This window comes from Osmerus eperlanus, chromosome 10 (assembly GCF_963692335.1).
Source record: "Osmerus eperlanus chromosome 10, fOsmEpe2.1, whole genome shotgun sequence".
Lineage (NCBI taxonomy): Eukaryota > Metazoa > Chordata > Actinopteri > Osmeriformes > Osmeridae > Osmerus > Osmerus eperlanus.
Genome location: NC_085027.1, coordinates 13,209,008 through 13,229,715, shown reverse-complemented (window position 1 = coordinate 13,229,715; position 20,708 = coordinate 13,209,008). Strand labels below are relative to the sequence as shown.

General features: G+C 47.2%; 1 long non-coding RNA gene across 2 annotated transcripts; it reads right to left on the bottom strand.

The window, feature by feature from the left end:
• Positions 1–191: 191 nt before the first annotated feature.
• LOC134028413 (uncharacterized) lies at positions 192–19,758 on the bottom strand. 2 transcript variants are annotated; one of them, XR_009931523.1, is made up of 4 exons: positions 19,490–19,758; positions 19,237–19,346; positions 8,700–8,776; positions 192–807 (listed from the first exon to the last, which is right to left on the bottom strand). It is a non-coding gene; the product is annotated as an uncharacterized LOC134028413 (long non-coding RNA). The 2 variants fall into 2 exon arrangements; XR_009931524.1 differs by lacking the exon at positions 192–807 and adding an exon at positions 7,962–8,040.
• Between the last annotated feature and the right edge of the window lie 950 nt (positions 19,759–20,708).

Here is a 20,708-nt window from a genome sequence, read left to right as displayed (position 1 = left end):
ATAACCTTTTATAAAATACTCACAATTGTTTAATTCCAGATGATTAATTTCCAGGGGATTAAAAGGGGGTTGGTAAAACCTCATTACACCAAGGGCAGTTTGATTAATTACGTAATCTGGCGTGTCTCGCTGAAAATTCGACAGGTTTTACTGACTCACTCCGAACTTAGCAGAACAATTTATTCCACAAATCCAAAACTGAATTAAATGGTGCAGGTCATAATTAAAGTGGATATGAGTGTGCTGGATGGTAAGAAACCAGAGAATAGCTGGTGAACAGGATCTTCAGACAGCACTGCAGTGACAATGGCTTCTCACTTGACAATGAGAGAAGATAATGTGTATGATGTTCTATTGTGTTCTGTAGTTATCAAGTGGAATCAAATTGCTGAAATACGTAATGGTCATTGTATCATCATAGTAGTACCAATCACCTATCCACAGGTAAGGCCCAGACAGTGACATGTCTGACACAGTCCTGAAATCAGTCCTATTCTAATATCATTTTAGCGTTTTTTTGCTTTATTTTGACCCATTTAACATGGAATGGAAACACTATGAACATCCCCTCACTGTTCTATACCATCAGAACAGATGAGGCAGCCATTGCTTGGGTCACTGTCTGATCCAAAATGACCAGTTGTTTTTGAAAGGCGATTGAGAGGACAGTTATTGATTTTGTGCCACAACAGAGTAGAGGAGTACAGATGTCAGGAGGAGAGGATGGAGGAGTGGCAGGCCAGATCCTCTACTCACCAGCGTTTCATCTCCACTGAGTGTCAGGCTCCCGGAGGACCAAAGCTGGGGCTGGAGGGGACAGAGGACAGACAGGAAATGAGACTGACAGGAAGTCTGTCAGACGGGGGGAACTACCTTCACACAAATAACCTGACATCACACCCGTCTCTGATGTGTGTGTGTGTGTGTGTGTGGGTGGGGGGGGGGAATGGAGAGTTGTACTGAATCCTCAAAGCAACCCCATTACTGCTGCCATATCACATGACATAAAAGGCATATTACCGCGTAGCTCCAGGCCAGGAATAATTCAACGACATTTTTGTCCAAATTCATCTTTATCAGCCCCCCTACTACTCTCCAGCCTCCATGCTCACATGACCTTCAGTGTCGGAGATGTACTGTTAGGAAAACAAAGAGCTGTCATACTATGTTTCGTATATGAGGTTCGGTCATAAATAATGCAGGTCTGTCATCGGGGGAAGTTTTGGAAAAAAGTGCATATTATAATTAAGAATTACTTCCAGTTGAATGTTGATCAGCTTTGTCTAGAAACGTCTAGTTCAACCCATGACTCATGTCTCACTCTGCCGCCCTCCTCTTACCACTGAATTTATAGCGCAGTAGAAAATGCTTTTGAGATGGTGTGTGTGGGGGGGGAGCCAGAGCCGCAAAATAGATTTTTGACAGAAATTGGAAATCTATGTCGGCAACGAATGGCGCCTACAACAACTTGGTCTGGTCCGAACAACATGGACGCCAGTCGGAAACTAATCGAAGAAAAGGCAGTTAAAAGATATACAACTGGGCAGATAAAACAAAAAGGAAACAACAAAAATACCTAAACAGATGTTGTGTACTGCGGTTCTGTCTGATGCTGCCTGTCCTTGTATGACCTCACCTCACTTCTCTACAATCCAACTGTTTTATTTTTATTTTTACTCCTGACAGAACGAATGTGTCTCATTGCACTCCCTGCTGTGTGTGAGTGTATGTGTGTGTTTGACCTGTCTTTCATCATCTTGGTCTAGGGAGTTTTGAAACCAATTGTAAGTCATGTTCATAGATTTTCTGTTGCCGGTTCTCTATGGTGAAGAGTTCAACATGGACAATTGTATACTGTAAATTGTACAGAAGAGATAAACTTTCAAAGGGCAACTCATGTTAACGAATCAAATACATAATGTAAAACGTTTGTTTCAAAACTTTGTTTCCTGTCAAAGAAAAGTCCAGGAAGGGCTATCTGGAGAATATTCTTAAAGCTTCAGTTTAGAAGAAGAAGAAGCACAACTGATAGAAACTCAAAATACTGCTCCCTGACAGTCAGGCTCCTGGCTTCAGATTATCATTATGTGCTCAAACACAATAATCATCCAAACGAGGACCAGACGCTTTGTTTTACCACACACAGTCAGTCCACCACTGATCCTACACCATCTGTGGGGTATTTGGCTGTCACTGAACCCCCACATTTACGTTTGGCACGATGCTAGTGCCAGGCGCAGCCAGCGGCTTCGACATGTGAGCTAGATTTAACTGGGAAAAAAGATGTCGCAGCTATTCAAATGGCAACACAAAGGCCCCTTTCCATTCTCTTTTACCTGATCAGTAAAAAGTAAGTAAAGTTGTTAAGAGTTGGCTCCGTTTGAGGGGAGATGAGTGTTAGAACTGTCACAGATGGGGTGCAATTATCCCAGGCACCAGAATGGATGGATTCAGCCTTTTAACACTTCCTCCTCTCCTAAAAGCTTTATTTGAAATCCCTTTATTGGCAAACTGGCTGGAGTGCAGCCCATATTTGACGCTCCCCACTAGAGATCATCGCAAATTCCACCCATATTTTGTCATTTTAGTCTCCATCTCTGTAAATAAATATAGACAGTGATTGCTTTCTGGTGAAACCTCATCTTTTTCCTGCAACTAGATCAGTCGAGAGACAACTACTGTTCATCTTGTCTTGCTAGTTTTGTGGACTCTAATGATACAAGTTAAAAGTTTTCGTGGCAATTCTAATTCACACACTCTACCTACTTGACTCGAGTATCTGATAATATCAGTTCAAACTGTTCCAGAACCTAATCTGCCAGTATTAGAGAGAGACTCTCATGTCCCTCTCAAGTTAGCATTTATGGCTCTAAAAGCAGTAGAATAATGTTCTACTGCTGTTAAACGGTGTGCAGATGTAAGAGGGAGAAAGGCTCTCACTCTTAATGGATCCAGCTACATAATGCCCAGTCCCCTGTGTTAAAACTCACAACCTTCTCCTTTTATGTCTCCAGCCAGTATCCAGGGATCGGTGTCCGTGATCACGCGTGTGCGCACGTGTTTGTGTCTGTGTGGTGTGTTCACCCACACAGCGTGTAGCAGTGTTGGATCGATGGACTACAATCGAGTCTTGGTGGGTCATTCACTGCAGTATGCCTGTTTTAATGACTGCCATATCTCCGTCCATCTGTCATACTCAACAGGGCCTGGTAGAGGGGCTTAGCAGGGGCTTGGGGGTTCTTCTGTGCTGGATTAAACACGGTAATTGTCAGCTCTCACCATGGTGCTCCCACCAGAATCTCAACTGATGCCCGCGATAGGAGAGACAGACATCGTCTCTCTCTACCCCTCTCTTTCTCTCTCTGTCCCTCTTTCTCTCCCTCTCTCCTTCCTCCCCACCCCCCCCCCTTCGGTTGAATATGATGTCAGGGGAGATAATTCTAACGAGCTGTTTAACTCCTCATTCACTGTGCAAACAGCCAACCAGGTACAGCAGACCTTGTGGTGATTCTGATTTGAGTAACCCACCAGATCTTAACGAGCATTTGAAGTATTGCCAGTATCTTGAATGGTGTTGAAGTATGCAGATATATGTACATTGCTACATGGGATAGGATCTACATGGGGAATGGAGATGCAACAAGGTGGGGGAAGAGACCCGACGATCTGGACAAAATCGACCCTAAAAAAAGGGCTTTCCATGTTGAGTTTGAAAGGTTCCAGAGTTGAAGAATCCGACAGAGTGAGGTGAGCATGAGAAGCAGGTGGAACCACATCTGTGTCTATGAGTGGTAATGATACCCTGGCTCATACTGTAGCCTCCCTGGCTGAATGTTAGCAGTGTGTGTGTTTGTGTGTGAGAGAGTCTGTGCGTGCATGCGTGTGAGCAGGAGAGAAACACAGCACCATCTATCAGCAGCTTGCCGCTGTCCTGCAGGGGACAGAAGTGGGTTATCTCAAGTCCAGCTCCTCACGTCCTCAGGTACACAGCACGTCTAGTTCACCGTGCACACACCATGTTGCGTCATCCCTGGCTGCCGTTCCCTCCTTCTGCGCCCCGTTGCTCTCTCGCTCGCTCTTTCTCTACCTCTCTCGCTCGCTCTTTCTCTACCTCTCTCGCTCGCTCTTTCTCTACCTCTCTATCTCTCTCCCTCTTTCTCTCTCTCGCTCTTTCTCTTTCTCTACTTTTTCAACTCTCTGAATTTTATAGACCGGTTGCTGTTCTTGGAGGAGTACCATTGTGTCTGTTGTGTTGGCTTTCCAGAAGCCACACTGCAATGGGAATGAAAACAAGAGAACAAAAGCAGGCCACCTGCCCCTGCCTACAATATGTACACACCTCATTGCCAACCCTCACCTCCTTCCACTCTCAAACCTTGTATACCAACGTGCCTCTCCTGTCAACTCTGCACAGCAATGGACGTCTGCCAGAATCAATGTCCATCGTAGTCAAAGTGGAGAAAGAAATTGGTGGCCATTATTTCTATAATGAGGATCAAAGTACAGAGCTTTCATCCCAGCCTGGCGACTCTCATCATGGCTCTGATGGTTGTATGTGTAACTCAACAGACTTGGGTATGCATGCTAATGTACCTTCTCTCTCTCTCTCTCTCTCTCTCTCTCTCTCTCTCTCTCTCTCTCTCTCTCTCTCTCTCTCTCTCTCTCTCTCTCTCTCTGTCTCTCTCTCCCTCACTCTCTTTCTCTCTTTCTCTCCTCTCTTTTGTTCTCTATCCCTCTCTACTTCTCTCTCTCTCACTCTCCTATCTGTTCTCTATCCCTTTCCACTTCTCTCTCTCCTCTCTATTTCTCTCTCTTTCTCTCTCTCCTCTCCTCCCCACGCCCTCTGAGACTGGCTGATAGTCATCTCTATTCATCTCAGAGTCAGGTCCCCTCATTGTTACATTATTAGGTGGTTTCTACTCACTATCTTTCACTATGTAAATCTGCCAGGCAATTAATGGCTTCAGATAGATCATCTTACAAATAGTATCCAGAAGAGATAGTTATTTCTGTGGGGGACTGGGTAACTGCTTGCGCGATGATGTATTTTTGTATCCTTCTTGGCATAAAGACTGGAGTGATTGTGTGTGTCCTTGTGGCCTGTCTCATTAGGGCTGAAGAAGGATGCAGACTGAGAGACAGGTTTGCTTCTACATTTACATTTAGTCATTTAGCAGACGCTCTTATCCAGAGCGACTTACAGTAAGTACAGGGACATTCCCCCGAGGCAAGTAGGGTGAAGTGCCATGCCCAAGGACACAACGTCAGTTGGCATGACCGAGAATCGAACTGGCAACCTTCGGATTACTAGCCCGATTCCCTCACCTTCGCTTCGCTTCACCCTCGCTTCTAGAGTCCCGCAGACTCAAGTCAGACTATGAGCAAGCTGAAATGTGTGTGAGTGCTGCTCATTTTAAAATGGAAAGCGCCCTGCCAATTAATGTCCTTCCACGTGAGAAGGCCAGGAGGGTGCAGAGGGAGAGGCGGGTGAGTTGTGGGTGTTGGAGGAGAGACGGGGGGGGGTGAGGCAAGTTGGAAGGAGGAGAATTTGGTGAGGAGGGAGAGGTGGGAGAGGAGTGGGAGAGAGGAAGAGGGGGAGGAGTGTGAAGAGGGAGGAGAGGGTGAGGTAGGACCGGGTCTAGCACCTAGTTAATCATCCCACCTGTTCCACCCTCTCCTCCTGGCTGCAGGTGCATCAGAGCAGACAAACCTGTGGTCCTGCTGAGCTTATTAAAGGGCTGACAAGACCTTCACCCTGAGGATGTCTCTGTGTGTCTGTGTGTTTGTGTGTGTGAGGGTACGTGTGTGTGTGAGCGCACGCACAAGTTTTAAGCCATTGTTTCTTGTTTTTTTCTCATCTGTAAAAACTGCTTTCATCTATGAAAGAAGGCAGCATGCCACAGCTTTCCTAAGCGGCCGTCTTCATCCTTCCTGTGATTGGGCCCATGAAGAAATGCAGTGGCCAATCAGTCACCTCTCTCTCCATCTCAACATGGGTCACAGAGCTGAGGTAGGAGATAATAACAGGGAAGTGAAGCTGATGATGTCATAATAACAGAGTGGCCAGAAATAGGTCTGCATCTGCACCTGCTCAGAACACGGTTCAGAGGAGGAGGAGGAGGAGTTGGTGGAGGTTGGGGTGGAGGAAGAGGAAGGGGAGAGAGGAGGAGGAAGGGGAGGAGAGAGAAGGAGGACAAGGGGGAGGTGGAAGAAGGGGAGGAGGGGTTCGGAGGAGGAGGAAGATGAAGAAGAGGAGGAGGATGGATGAGTAGGAAGTGGAAATGGAGGGAGGAGGAGGAAGAGGAGGAGGAAGAGGCTGAGGTAAGATGTTAACGAAGTGCGCCTTTTAAATAATTCATCTCCCTTCTGTGTCTTTTTGAAGGAGTGTGCATGAGAAAGAGAGAACCAGAGAAACAGAGAAACAGAGAACCAGAGAAACAGAGAAACAGAGAAACAGAGAACCAGAGAAACAGAGAACCAGAGAAACAGAGAACCAGAGAAACAGAGAAACAGAGAATCAGAGTGAGAAAAAGGCAGAAAGAACATTGGAGAGCTAGTCAGAAAGACAGTCAGACAGTCAGTCAGTCAGACAGACAGACACTCCTCTTGCTCCACTCCCCCAGCCCTTCCTTCCATCCACCCTTCCAAGACTGGATCTGTCTTCTGTTTGATGTAGCGTGTGCTGCAGGGTGGCTGTTTCTATGGTACTGGAGAAACATGGAGATGTTCATATTGAAGAACACACCACAGAGGTGGGAGAAAAGGAGAAGAAATGCAATCCAAAGAGAATATGGGAGAATAGGAAAGTCAATAAATACAAAAAGCAGCATCAGAGTCCATCTGAAGTTTGTCCCTGCTTTCCTCATTCTGTAAAAATGCTTGAGGAATATTTTTTGTGTGTTGTGGAAAAAAGAGGGAAGGGGGCGTTTTACCCCCTCTATCTTTGTCTCTACAGAGGCTTCTCACAGCGGGGGCAAAGTCACTTTGAATTTGGAATTTGGAGAGCTTTTTAATCACAACCAAATCTAAAATGACATTGGCTGCCAGACAAAACAGCACTGGAACAGATTTGCCCTCAAGAGACGCGTGAGAATGCGACAAAATGTGAACGCTTGACAAAATACCCAATTTGTGTTTCCTGTCCTCCATGTGAAAAGTAATATAAAGTCCACAGATTCCATTGAACACTGTTTAATTAACAAAAGCTCCTTGTTATTGTTACCTTTCAATCAATTAGATTTATTAATGTATTCAAGCCCCTTGAGACATGAGCCACGTCTTTCAATTCCAATATGTTCTTATTTGATTGCTTCAACGCTTTAGAAATGCATGGAGTGTTCTACCTCAGTGTTACTGTAATACAGTCCAATATCTCAAGTCAGACGGATGCATCTACTAACACAGAGTGACTTTAAACAGGGATCTCCCATACATTACAGCACACAGTCATCCATCTCAGGCCTCTGTGGACCGGGTCGAAGACACTGGGATGAATATTGACTGTCGGTGAGGTAATAGTAAAAAAAAAAAGAGCAAACCGATAGTGTTGATGCACTCCCCCCCCCCCCCCACCCCATCCTTAATCCCTGTCCTTCCACTGGGCTGATCTGTCTCACTGTGGGCTCACTCACTCCCTCACTCTTACCAGTGTGTCTGAGCAGAGAACATGTTGAGAGTTTGGATTGGAGAATCACATGAAACACACAAACGTGTTTTTCCCTTTGCTGAACACAGTAAATAATACACAGAAGATAGTACAATGAGAAACTTGGAAGAAGAACATCTGAAAGAATCTAAAATATGACTTTCATGTATTATTGTTCTTGTTTTGTTTCAGAGATGTTGAGAATCACAGCGACGTAGTTGGAGGGAGATAACTGGGTTTTATCAAGAGTCTTTCACCAACCTCATGACAGTAGGCTGTTTTTAACTTGAAACAAGGCAGAAAGCCAGGACCCATTTTACAGTAAAGTGTTGTATTGGGGGTTTGTTAGCACAGCGAGTGTTCCCTCCTCAGGTCTGTGGATGCTTCTGCTCTCCCTGTAATTAACAGGGCTGTGAGTAATGAGTCTTAGAAGATTAAACATCTTTATCCCCCTTACACACACTGAAGAGTAATTATCTAAGCCCATGAACGATATGTTATCTTCGGAGGGGGATGAGACAACAAACACTGCCAACGCCAAAGTGAGGAAACACTCTCTCACAGACACACGCACACACACACACAATAAGGACTGCATGCACACACACAGACACACACATACAGTATTCTGCAATCTTGAAGCTCTCTGTCCCTATCTTCAGTGGGCCTAAAGCTGAAGAAGGAGGAGCAGGAAGAGCATGATGAGGAGAAGGAAGGGCAGGGGAGGAGGGCTGGGAGTGTAGGGGAGGAGCTGAGAGTGTTGCTTTACAAAGTTTTCCCCAAGGAGTAACTAATGAATTCATTAGTTGCATGACTCCTAGTGTGTGTGTATTAAAGGAATAACTGAAAGAAGGGAGAGAGAGGTAGAGACAAAGACAGATGCAGAGACAGAGGTAAAAAAACAGAGAGGACACGAAGAGAGGGGTAGAGACAGAGAGAAAGAGAGGAAAATACAGTCAGAAAAAACAAGTTTCTCATCTTAATAGGTGTTTTTTAGTCGAGCAGAGTTTTAGAAGTGCTGAATGTATGTGAAATGAAAGCAAGAGATACTCACCTGTGTGTCCTGCAGGTGTGACCAGACGTGCACCAGGTGCTGTTTGAGTGCTGAGGGGAAACCCAGTTTGATGCATGCTGTGGGGAAGAACAGGGCACAGACGTGTCAGTAACTTCCCAAACCCTCCAGTGAAGATGAAGAGCTATCCAAGCCAGATTGGGCTGTTACGCTTTCATACCAATTCATCTTTTAGAACAAGCTTTTAGAAACCCGTCCCCAGAAGTGTAGCCACACCAACTCCAAGCTGTTGCTGTCATCTAATCTATTGGGTAGTACGTTCTTACAGTGAGATGTCCCTTTTCTCTCTCTCACTCTTCCACTCAGTTGATCCCAAGTCTAAGCCAGACAAATATTTACTCCCCTTCAACCTCCGACACACTAGGAGTTAGCCCAGTCTAGTCCCATGCTCTCAGAGGTTGTTCTCTCCCCCCCTCTCTCTCTCTCTCTCTCTCTCTCTCTCTCTCTCTCTCTCTCTCTCTCTCTCTCTCTCTCTCTCTCTCTCTCTCTCTCTCTCTCTCTCTCTCTCTCTCTCTCTCTCTCTCTCTCCAGGTCTCGTCTCTCCCCTCTCAGCCAGTCGTCTCTCAGAGTGAAGGATGGCATCTGTTTTCTTTCTCCATCTGTTCATCCCTTTCTTCCTCCGCAGGGAGCACGCTCAGTACACCCTGGGCCCACAGGAGCTCCTGATCATCCAGCCGTCCATATCTCAACATGCTTCTCTTCAACGCTCCACACAAACACACACACACACACACACACACACTAACACAAGCATGTATTCACAAGCACATCTACACACCCCACGGCAATCCCCTGTGGGTATAACTCTGATTGCCATGGCGACACAACAGCACGAGAGGGAGGCAGTTCTGCACCTGTTGGACAGGTTTGCCTCCATTTTGATGGCGGCCCGTGAGGGGAGCGTTGATTCTTGTGTTGTGATGAATCGTCCGTCTGGCCAGTTAGCCAGTCCATCAGGCCCTCAGTGATGTGGTGCTGGGCAGCACAGGGGCCACTGGCTGCTTAAGGAGCTCCAGATTAATTCAACCTGTCACGAAACATATTGGGTTTATTTTCCTCTGAATCTTGTTTGCTCTCCTGATTCTGCCCATTCATAACAATTACAGTGCTTTCATACCTCCTGTTTGTCGTTCGAGGCACCGCTGTGAAAATTACAGACGGGTGGTTAGTTACCGCTTTGCGCGTGTTGAGAAACAATGCATGGAGGAAGAGGAAATGGCTCCCAGAGGAAGGAGGAGGCAAAACGATGCTGGAGAGTAAACAAGAGGCGCTCGCTTGGCTCTGAACAGAGCCGTGGTTCTGTGCTTTTGTACTGTAGCATCAGTTGAAAACAAATACAAGCTTTTTGTGTGTTTTTACTGTAATGGGAAGGTTGACCCAGCATGTGTTTCGCATTTAAACGAAGGACCAAGGGAAACGATGACTCAGCTTGTCACAAGCCCTTTGGTCACGCTTACCCCCACACATACGCCCCCCCCCCCCACACACACACACGCCCACACACACATACACCCACAAACACACACACACATACACACACACGCAAACACACACACAGGATGCTGCCACTAGAGTGATCCCTACTGACAGGAAGACAGAGGTACGGAAATGTGAGAGGGAGGGAAATGTTTTGACATCACACATAACATCTCAATGGATGTGACTGGAGCAAATCCTGTCTGATGTTATACCGGGCATGCTGTGTTTGGGTTTCAAAGACAACACAGCACAAAGCGGTGACTGCTCACTTTCCACTGCTCTCTAACCTGAGCTCCTGAATAGACTGGGTATTTGGTGCTCTATTGATGAAAGCCAAACTAAGACTTAACCTCCATGCACGGAATTTGGATTAAAATGTAAACCGCCACGCTGGTCCCAGAATTCCATTAGATTGTGTGAACACCAGACCCCAGGTTAAAATAAAAAGAGATAGAGATGACCTGACCTCCACATTGCTTACTGCAGTTAAAACTCAGGAACTGTTATCTCTCTCTTCCTTTCCCTATCCCTCTCTCTCTCTTTATCTCTCACCCTCTCACTATTTCTCTCTGTCTCTCTCTCTTTGTCTCCCTCTTTCTCATTCTCTCTTTTGTTCTCTCTGTCTCTCTCTCTCACTCTCTCTCGATGTCCTACTCTCTTTTTCTCTCTTTCTCCCTCCCTATCTCCCTCTGTTAATTCAATTCAGTTCAAAGTATTTTCTTGGCATGAATGTTCAGGTTAAATCATGTTGTCAAAGCAGTCCACAGTGATGGGACAACACATGTAATTATTACTGTAACACACATCAGAGAACTTAATCATAATAAATAATTAAATCGATAATTATAATAATGCCATGTAACAGATAATATATTATTATAATAATTTCACATTTCTCTCTCTCTCTCTCTCTCTCTCTCTCTCTCTCTCTCTCTCTCTCTCTCTCTCTCTCTCTCTCTCTCTCTCTCTCTCCCTCCCTCCCTCCCATGATGTACCCTCTCTCTCTATTCTGATGATGTTTAGTCTTCACGGTATGCCGGCAGGTAGGGAGAGCGCTGCCTAGAGCGGCCTGTTGACAGTGGATAATGAGCGGCCACATGTTCAATGGACGTCTTTGTTTCGAGAGAACGCATGAGGCGTTGTGTCAGTCGCATGTGCATCAGTCCACAGGAACGACGCACTAGAGTGTCTTGAGTCTTGAGTCACTCCTGAGGCTAATGCTTTTGTCTTTTGTGAGTCAACACTTGTCCAGGAACAAATGCTCTCTAGGTTTTCTGCTCTGAAAAAACAAACAAATATATTCTTCGGTTTTGGAATACCCCGCTGAAGGATGGAAACCTTTTCACATTTGAAAACATTTCTCAATTTCATGGCAAGGTTTCCTTGATAGCCCCACATCCGACCGCTCTCTGTCAACAGTCACTGACGGCATGAGAGGATGTGTGGTCTATAACTGATGCTGAAATTAGGAAGGATTTGCTACCAAGGATACTAAAAGGGTTTGGTGATTGATGGTCCGCAGCTAAAATCAATTTTGGCAAACATGGTGCACTCTCCTGCTCATCCTCATTCTCCCTTCCTGTTCTCTACGCAGCTCAACATGTAATAAGAGATTGATGGATCTGAGAATCTGAGACAGTAGGACTAGAACCCTTCCTAGACTACATGAGGAAACATAATACTGGTTATCCACCGGCATGGAGTTGCATATCAGGATGAAATGGACATATTGAGCAGACAGTTAATTCCAGATACGGTATTCACACAGGCAGTCTCACTTGAGGAAGTTTACCACTTTGAAACAGCTCCCGTCAAATGACTTCCTTTCTGCTTCTTCTCTCAACCTTTGTCTGGGGGTGGCTTCAAATCTTGAATCCATTTCTTTAATAACGTCTCAGCACAATAGGTTTTCTTTCATTTTAATGATCAAGTCCTCCACTTTCTCTTTATCCCCCTCCCTTATCTCTTTTCCTCACTTTCTTTCTCGCTCTCTTTCTCTCCATTTTACTCCTCCTCTCTCTCTCCATTTCTTCCTCCACATTGTCTGTCTGTGTAGTATCATTTTTGGGATTTGATTTCTCTCTCAGTCGAGGCGGAAACTGTCCGAGGGTGCTTCACAGCAGATGAATTCAAAACTAAAATTCATACTTGACAACTGTCACAGCCATGTAGGTAGCACTTCGCCACAGGTGGGTGAATCCATGAGTCAATGTCTAGACTGGACAGAGAAAAACACACACACACACACACCCACACCCACACACACACACACACACACACACACACACACACACACACACACACACACACACACACACACACACACACACACACACACACACACACGCACACAAGCTGCCTTTTCCCCCAACACATGGGGCTTATTGAGAGGTAATGGAATGGAAGTCTCTGTAGAAGGTAGTAGTTTGTATTCAAGGATTTGACTTCATCTGGATTGAGATAACCTTCTCTCCAAGTGGGTGATTATAGGTCCATCTCAAAGGATATTATCAGACTGGTGCTACTTAACAGTTGGTCGGCCTTCACAAAACAAGCAGTGACTTAACAATTAAACCACAGGTGGCAGCTGTTCCACACAAACGTAGTCATTTAGACAGCAAAATGAAACTCTAAAACAGCAGTGATTCTCTGTCTGGGGCCACACCCTCCAGGCAAGGAGCACCTGTAGCTCTGCTCCTTGAACAAGTGGCTAATCTGTCTGCGAACAGAAGTGACCTCTACTCTCCAAGCACTCTGTGTCAATCAACCAGAGAACTGCTTCATAACTGGAGGAGAGGAGAAAACCGAGCAGAGGAGGAGAGAAGAGAGGAGAGGAAGGGAGAGGAGAAAGGAGAAAAGTGGAGTGGAGAGGAGAAGAGAAGAGAGGAGAGGGAAGGGAAGGGGAGAAGAGAAGCGGAGAGGAAATAAGACGACAGGACAGGAAAGAGAGATGCCAGCCTAAATAGAGGGGCAGTTATTAGTTATTAGGCAAACACTCTATTGAGGCTGCATTCAGCTATGAGCCATCACCATTTTAACTGTTTGGATCTGTCTGAGAGCACTTTCTTCAGTAAAATGCTTTAATTGCGCGACAGGGTGGTTCAGAGACAACGATGCAGGTCATGTTTTGTAATTTTGCTCCTTTTGGAGCCATTATCCTATAAATGTGATGGGTGACTGTACACAGGCTCAACCTGGTGACCCTCTAAAGAAAGGAGTCAGGCTCTCCTGAGTCTCAGCAACACTTACACACTCTCTAAACATCTACCTGTCCACCTCTACCTATGACTGTAAATACGATACCCCCTTTTCACGTCTTCCTCGCTCACTCTCTCTCTATCTCTCTCCACCCCCGTCTTCCTCTCTCTCCTCCCTGGTTGTCTGAGTGTCTCTACCCTGGTCCCTGGTCCCTGTGTCTGGAGCTAAGTCCTGCATGATAATGATCTAGATCAATAGCAGGGGATCAGACCTTGGCATACACACAAACATACACAAACCCCTCATATCTTTCAAATGGCTCAAAGGTAGACTCCTAATAGGCAGGTTGATGAATAACACGACCTCCCGTATCCCACCAACCCCCCCCCCCCAGCTACACACACACACACACACACACACACACACACACACACACACACACACACACACACACACACACACACACACACACAGACATACATAAAAACACAGCTCAAAGCTCAGATTTCTTGCAATTACCACAGTCTGGTCTCCATCATCCTACATAATTTCTATTCTTCCTTCCTTCCTTCCTTCCTTCCTTCCTACTTTCCTTCCTTCCTGCCGGCCTGTCTGTCTGTCTACCTCCCTCCCCTGCTCCCCTCTTCAACCTGTAAAAACCTATACAGGCCCACAGGGCCAATATCTCTTCTTCCTCCATAGCCCACTGAACAAAGTAAATTGAAAGCATCCTCTCGTCCTCTGTCTTCTCCTCTGTCCTTCCCTCCTTCCCGCTCTCCCTCCAAACATCCCTCTTCGACTCCCCTGCCCTTCATCCCTCTCTCCTGCGCCTCCGACCCCCCTGTCTTCTTCACAGAGTGGAGCACGCCCAAATTGAATCAATCCATACGGTGCGCCTGTTGAGGATGTTGTTATCTTTGTTTCGGCGTGTAGTACAGCCGGGTCCAAGGACGAGGGGTGTTTGCATCCGTCTCTGCATCACGCCTCTGTGCCTTTGGGGAGGCCCCGGACCTGCTGGCACAGGAGGACAGGGAGAGCAGGCGTGAGTCATCAGCCATCAGTGCCGGCACAGTGTCTCTGCGTTGCTCTGTTTCGCTAACACACGCAGCGGGAGAGAGCCATGGAGGTACTGCCTCACTTCAACTCAGGACTTGTGCCTCAGCACCACACTCCTCTGTTTCCTTCTCCCTGCTGACTCGCTCCCTTTTTTCGCTCACACGCACCTACTGCTACACACACACACACACACACACACACACACACACACACACACACACACACACACACACACACACACACATCTCCTCCATGTTGCCCCCCCCTGCTCACCCCCCGTAGCTCCAGGCTGGATAGCTGCCTGTTTCCAACCCCTCCCCATGGCCAGCTGTTTCCCAGGTGTAACGAGACATGTTGGCCCTGCTGGAGGTGCACCACCGAAACCACCAGCACTCATGCATAATCCATGATCCCACCCTGGCCTCCTGCTAGGATTGGCCGACACGCCGCTGACACGCTAAACAATGGCAAGATGTCCCCATGTTTATTTATCGGATAGGCGCTGCGGTGTGCCAAAGAGAGATGGATCGAGAGAGAGAGATAAAGAGAGAGAGATAGAGAGTAAGTGGGGGAGAGAAAGAGAGAGAGAGTGAAAGAGGGGGAAAAAGAGACAGAGTGTGACAGATCATTTATCTCCTGCATCTGTATGTATCCTGTCTGCTCTAATGGTCTACCTCCCGAGCCTGTCTTCTGAGGGAACAAGGAAGACAGCTCCAGCCTCATCCCCAGCCCCAGCCACAGACAGCCTCTTCCTCAGCCATAACCTCCGTCTCAGCCTTCGCCTCAGCCCGCCTTGTCAGCTCCAGCCCCAGCTTCAACCACACACACACACACACACACACACACACACACACACACACACACACACACACACACACACACATGCACACACACACAAACACACACACCTTAAACCTTTGGTAACACACTGTTTCAGCCCTGGGGAGTAGGTTTCACGTTCCCTTTGTAACTTCCTATCAGTTCCAGATAACCTCAGCTTCACTCATCTCATCCTGAACCATCTGTCATTACCATAAAGATTTCAGAATTGATAACAGACAGACACACACATGAACGCACACACCACCGCCTCCACAAAGACGTTTTCACAGAGTCCAGCACTGACCTGTGGGTTATTGCGCAGATTTCTCTCACCAAGCCCTTAGTGAAGACACAAACAGGGAGAAAAAGAAAGAGAAAGAGCTGGAGAAAGAGCTCCCTCTGACCAGATAAAGCACGGACATACATGTATTTCTGAGTAGTGAGTGAAAGAGATGATCTTGCTCGCTGGCCTGCTCACTCAGATCTAACTCATATTCTGTGCCAGGTACAGAGGGAACAACTTTTGTGTGTTGAAAAACTCCCTCACAGTCTCTGAAGATATTTATGTCATTTTCTGGCTAGTTATTTATCTTCATCTCTCCCTCTCTCCCTCTGCCCTTCTCCTCCTCTCTCCCTCTCTCTCCCTCTCTCTTTCTGTTTTGCTAACTCTCTTTCTCATCAGCAAAAAGGCTTGGGCAATTCTGTAATATTGTTGTGCAGACATGCTCTCTCTCTCCTTTCCAATACCGCTAAATGCTCCAAAGGAGATTGTATTTCTGTAGCAGAAGAGTAATTTAGAGTGTGTGACACAGGCTTACTGCTCCCAGAGTTGTATCTCTGTGCGGCTGGCTCAAATTACCTACTGTATCACTTAATACACTGTGGTGGCTATGTTTTCACCTCTACTCTCTTCTTCTTGCCTCTCTTCACCTCACCTCACCTCTCTTCACCTCACATCTCTTTCCCTCACCTTTCCTTACCTCTCCTTTTCTCCTCTCTCGTCTCCTCTCCTGTCCTCTCCGGTCCTCTCTTCTCCTCACCTGCCCATCAAATATCTCCATTTGTAACTGAATGTGTAGGTATTATTCAGCTTTTTTCCTCCCAGCTGCCCTTGGTAGCTTCCTGACTGCTTGGACTGCCACTAGGAGGCAATGTTGTCACTAGATAGATCCCCAAGGGGTGGGGTGTGGGTGGGTGGGGGGGGTGGGGGGGGGAGACGACAACAACCAATAAAGACAAACAATCAACACAGATTGTGTGTGTGTGTGTGTGTGTACGTACGTGTGTGTGTTCCATATGTGTGTACAGCTGTGTGTGTCCTCTCATTCTCTTGTGTGTCTCACAGATAAGGGTTCTCTCTCTGATTAGGCTGCAGCGTTACATGCAGTGCTAGCATTCCGCTCAGCCTCTCAGCATACTGAATGATACTTCTCTGTCAGAAATAGATCAAATAGGGAACGCTCAGATGAACAGGGAAGTCAGAAGCATGCTTAGCATAACGAATGCGTACACTGCCACACACATGAATACTGGGATTGTGCGGGACAAGCTGTCAATTGGTTTCCATATGGATAAAGTTAGTGCAGTGGGGTATTTCCATTTTTATTTCAGTAGTTGTGTTTCATGAGTTGTTGAGACACTTCACATTTTAACAACAAAGCTGGAATGAAGAGTTAGAGGAAGATGAGGAAGAAGAGATGAAGACTATTAGTGGGACCTCTGGACTCGGACCAACCCTTTGACCCAGAGACTTTTCTATGTGCTGTGTGGTACTGATCCATCCAACACATGGTAGATCTATCAGATCACAGACACATCATCAAAGAGGAAACACATACGAGAGCCAACTGAATCAGAACGTCAGCTGTCGAAGGATCTGATCCACACATCACCCATGCAGTGGCTCTGTGCAGACTGTGAATCAGCACTGCCTCAAGGTAACATGCTAGTTAATCCCCCTCCCTGCCAAGCCAAAGCCTTCCCAGCCTTGTGAACCGATAGCAATAAACGTTAGGTAGCCTCGTTAACGGGAGATTCTTCCCCGGTCTTCCCGTGTCTCTCCCGACGAGGCACCGTGAATGTTTTTACGATGCGTCTACCGATAGGAGTGATGCATCGTGGGGGATGGAGGCCGTAATGAGATGCAGCACGCGGCGCCTCTCCTCTCTGTTCTCCACTCACCTCGTGAGCGGCAGGCGGGCCTCGCGGCGGGGGCTTAAACCTGAACAAAGAAGGCCAACACACGCCCGCACGCTCCCTAACGCATGCAACGCACACTCGCTCGCACACTCGGTCGTGTGAATTAATGATGATGTTACAACGGCAGCGGTGATCTTTGCCGTTTCACGACTGCATTGTTCCAAGGGATGGAGACAGAGAGAACAGGTACGCATGTGTTAGAGCGAGGGACAGCGGGATGGAGAGAGGAAGTGGGTAAGTCCGCGTGTGCTCTGTGCGAAAGTCAGAGAGGGGCGGCGGAGAGAGAGAGATGGGGAAAGAAGGTGAAAGAGAGTGAGAGAGAGCTATAGAAAAACAGAGAAAAAGGGGAGGGACCGGGACGGAGAGAGGGATGGACGGATGGGGAGAGAGCGGGCGCTGTCGTCTCTTCATATTAGCCCCGCAGAGGGAGGGGGGGAGAGAGGACCGCTGGGAGATACGGGGGATGTCATTTTCAAGTGTTGATCGACCCCGTCCGCTCTGTGTCACTCACTCTGCTCAGCGTCCCCTCCCCACACTCCTCAACGCTGCTCTGCGTCCTATTTTGCACTTCTCTCCCTCTCTATCACCCTTCCTCTGTTTCTTTTCTTCCCGTGCGCAGACTATATCGGACTCAGTCCACGACGGTGTCTGCGGGAACGACATGCTGAGTGACAAAGAGCGTATCGTTCACAAGAATGAACAGAAGCCATTTCATACAACAGGCACGACAACAAACACTTCAGATTCAGTGCGCGGCTGCGCACTATGATGGGACTCGCTGTGGAGAGACCACCTTTTAGAAACCTGGCAGCGCATCCTGCACTACCATTTCTATAATTGGTCGTCCTAGAACTGATGCTTTTGATGCCAAGAACAGAGATTCATTATAATTGTACATTAAGAACACAGCCAAAGCACGCTTATGATGACAGTATTTGAACAGGCCCATGGAGATGCATGGAGATGGACGGCGTTAAGCCCTCCCCCCAGAGTCATCTCTAGGTGATTGCAACACTGTGACCGAGCTCTGTCTGTCTGTGCCAGCCTAAAGAAAAGCAACAGGGATAAAGCTTCCTATTGACAGCTGCTCAAACACACAGATCACACAGATTCTTCCCCCTTAGAGACCCTGAAACTGACAAAAGAGGAAAGACCAAGGGCAAATATCCTGCCCTAGATATGCAGTACTAGATATCACTGTGTGTGTGTGTGTGTGTGTGTGTCGGAGGTAGAGTCTGCGGAGAGGTTGCACCCCCTGGGAGGTTAGATGGAAAAATAGAGATAGAAAAAGAGGTAGAGAGAGCTGGAGAGAGAGGGATGGAGAGAGAGAGAGAGAGAGAGAGAGAGAGAGAGAGAGAGAGAGAGAGAGAGAGAGAGAGAGAGAGAGAGAGAGAGAGAAGCTGAAATAGTGTGTGTGTAGTGTGACCCCTGACCTCTTGGATGTCCATGGCAGTGTCCGTCTATAAATCAATTTGACGGACAGCACCAACATGTCCCGTGGATTGCGCTGGCATCTGTGTTACTGCCCATGGGCACTGCCCTCTCCTTTACACACACACACGCACACACGCACGCACGCACACGCACACACACACACACACACACACACACACAGTTGCAGTCAATGAATCATATTAGAGGGATAATGAACCATTTAATGACCTGTGTGTTGATTTATCAGTCACACTGGAGAGGCCAATTTTAAAAATATAACTCCATAAGTCACCCGTTGCCGGTTCACTGTCGTGTGTGGCGTGGGACTCACCACATCTCAGCCGTCACCCCGTTAATCAGGACACCATTGGGGAGCGGTGTTGGCATGGCAATGATCGGCACCGCCTACCGGTCAGCCACCAAGACTGTCTATTGGCCGATCTGAGGAGAGAGAAGCTTGTTCCATTGGACGGTGGCTCTCAAACAACCAACCTGGTCCCATCCATTGACCAAGTCCTGCGCTCCTGAGCTGAAGCGACAGGGGACAGACACACAAGGAAGGAGGTAGTGATTCCTGTGCTCACCTAGGAAGACGTTCACCTCTACATTTACTGGAAAGAACTGAAAAGAACATCTGAAAGACGATTGGTTTTGCCTTCAAATGTCCGTCTTACAGATTGATTTCACAGCATCAATTATTTAACGTCTGCTTTAGAACTGATTCCTCAAATACAATTTGGCATATGAATATAGATAGATAGGGAGGCTATCATGTATGATAGTCTCTCTGCAGCCCAGGCTGTGTTGTTGTCTGTGGCTGTATTTTCAGGAGGTTCTGAGCCATCAGACTCTCTCTCTGTCCTCCAACATTCCCAGGTTTACTCTCTGGTCACAGCAACTCACCCCGAAGGAGCCAAATTCAGTAAATAGCAGTGAGTGTGTGTGCGTGTGTGTGTACGTGCTCACATGCTGACGTGTTGACGTGCTTGCGTGTGTGCGCAATGATCTATTTTTGTTTGTGCTTGGGTGGGTGTGTACACGTGTGAGTGCACTTGCATGTGTGGCCGTGTTGTGTATGTGTGTGTGCATTCAGTGTGCGTGTGTGTGTGGGGGAGTATTCCTTCATGTTCTAAAATCGTACCCCTGGGACGTGCAGATCTGGGCATGAGGCCCGATGGCCATGCTGGTCACAACAACAGCTCTGACCTGGTTCCCCTCCCCAGTGTCTGAGGACAGGACTAGATGCATCTGGGTCAGTCTCTGCCTGATGGAAGCAAGATTGGAACTGGACCACAGCTGTTCTGTTTGCCCAAACTGATGCAGTGTGGTGCGTGGTGCGATGAGATACTGTGGTGGGCTGAAGGGTGTTTTGTGACAGCACAGCAGTTTCCATGCCTGAAATCCCAGTACGTAGGAGTAACTACAGCGCTGAGAGAGAGAGTCACCTGTATGAGGAAACACTGTAGAGCCCTTGTGATGTATGTTAGCCAGTGGAAATGTCATGTGCAGCTGGCACTGAAGTACATCTGGAGTGGTCTAGCAGAGATGAGAGGCTTGCCTACTTTACTTTAACAGTCTGTGGTGGTGTGATTGGACAGAGTTCTGTACTTAATGACCTCAAGCACAGTTCTTTGTCCTCTAGTATTTCTGCATTGACGAGTTACACAATCCAAAACCAGCTTCAACGATGAACTTCTATCTGGAGTTCAAACCTAATTTTAACTGTGCCCCATATGATCCACACGACAGACAAACAACACACACACAGATACTCACCCTCCACACACACACACACACACACAC